The sequence below is a fragment of the Staurois parvus genome, unplaced genomic scaffold, assembly GCF_062004578.1.
Source record: "Staurois parvus isolate SC_StPar_1 unplaced genomic scaffold, SC_StPar_1.0 ptg003161l, whole genome shotgun sequence".
In the NCBI taxonomy this organism is placed as follows: Eukaryota; Metazoa; Chordata; class Amphibia; order Anura; family Ranidae; genus Staurois; species Staurois parvus.
In genome coordinates, this window is record NW_028320957.1 from 102,501 (window position 1) to 104,316 (window position 1,816).

The window sequence follows — 1,816 nt, forward strand, 5'->3', positions numbered from 1 at the left end:
GGATGAGCAAAGATTTCCCATCACTTCATTGCTGAATCCTTCCACATACAACCCGGAATGAGAGAAAGGGAAGAAAGGAAGGAAAGGAGGGAGGGAGGGAGGGAGGGAGGGAAGGAAGGAAGGAAGGAAGGAAGGAGAGAAGGAAGGAGAGAAGGAAGGAGAGAAGGAAGGAAGGAAGGAGAGAAGGAAGGAGAGAAGGAAGGAGAGAAGGAAGGAAGGAAGGAGAGAAGGAAGGAGAGAAGGAAGGAAGGAAGGAGAGAAGGAAGGAGAGAAGGAAGGGAGGGAATGAAGAAGAGAAGGAAGGAGAGAAGGAAGGAGAGAAGGAAGGAGAGAAGGAAGGAGAGAAGGAAGGAAGGGAGGGGAGGGAGGGAGGGAAGGAAGGAAGGAAGGAGAGAAGGAAGGAAGGGAGGGAAGGAAGGAAGGAAGGAAGGAAGGGAGGGAGGGGAGGGAGGGAGGGAAGGAAGGAAGGAAGGAAGGAGAGAAGGAAGGAAGGGAGGGAAGGAAGGAAGGAAGGAGAGAAGGAAGGAAGGGAGGGAAGGAAGGAAGGAAGGAAGGAAGGAAGGAGGGAGGGAGGGAGGGAGGGAGGGAGGGAGGGAAGGAAGGAAGGAAGGAAGGAAGGAAGGAAGGAAGGAAGGAAGGAAGGAAAGGAAAGGAAGGAAGGAAGGAAGGAAAGGTAGGAAGGAAGGGAAGAAGGAAGGGAAGAAGGAAGGAAGGGAAGGAAGGAAGGAAGGAAGGGAAGGAAGGAAGGGAGGGAAAGAAGGGAGGAAAGAACGGAAAGGAGGGAGGAAAGAAAGGGAAGGAAAGGAAGGGAGGGAGGGAAGGAAGGAAGGAAGGAAGGAAGGAAGGAAGGAAGGAAGGAAGGAAGGAAGGAGGGAGGGAGGGAGGGAGGGAGGAAGGAAGGAAGGAAGGAAGGAGAGAAGGAAGGAAGGAAGGAAGGAAGGAAGGAAGGAAGGAAGGAAGGAAGGAAGGAAGGAAGGGAAGGAAGGAAGGAAAGAAAGGAGGGAGGGAGAAAGGGAGGAAAGGTAGGAAGGAAGGGAAGAAGGAAGGAAGGGAGGAAAGAAAGGAAGGAAGGAAGGAAGGGAAAGAAGGGAGGAAAGAAAGGAAGGGAGGGAGGAAAGGGAAGGAAAGGAAGGAAGGAAGGAAGGAAGGAAGGGAGGGAGGGAGGGAGGGAGGAAAGAAAGGGAAGGAAAGGAAGGAAGGGAGGGAAGGAAGGAAGGAAGGAAGGAAGGAAGGAAGGAAGGAAGGAAGGAGGGAGGGAGAATAGGAAGGGAGGATAGGAAGGAAAGAAGGAAGGAAGGAAGGAAGGCTGCATGGATTGCTCTGTGACCCGTTGGCGGGATGCTTTATGCGGATTAATTATGGGAAGTGCTGAATCCTTCCTCATACAGCCCAGAATGAGAGAAAGGAAGGGAGGGAGGAAAGAAGGAAGGAAGGAAGGAAGGAAGGAAAGGAGGGAGGGAGGGAGGGAGGGAGGAAGGAAGGGAAAGGGAGAGAGGGAGGGAGGAAGGAAGGAAGGAAGGGAGGGAGGGAAGGAAGAGAGAGAAAGAAGGAAGGATAATAGAAGAGAGATTGACAGATGATACCGAAAAACGCCCCCATCCATCAATCAGCCCGGACACCATGGAAGGCTCTGTGGAAGGCTCCGTGGAAGGCTCCATGGAAGGCTCTGGAAGGCTCAGCGGAAGGCTACGTGGAAGGCTGCGTGGAAGGTCCTGGAAGGCTCCGTGGAAGGCTCTGTGGATGATCCTGGAAGGCTCCATGGAAGGCTCTGTGCATGGTCCTGGAAGGCTCCATGGAAGGCTCAGTGGAAGGCTCT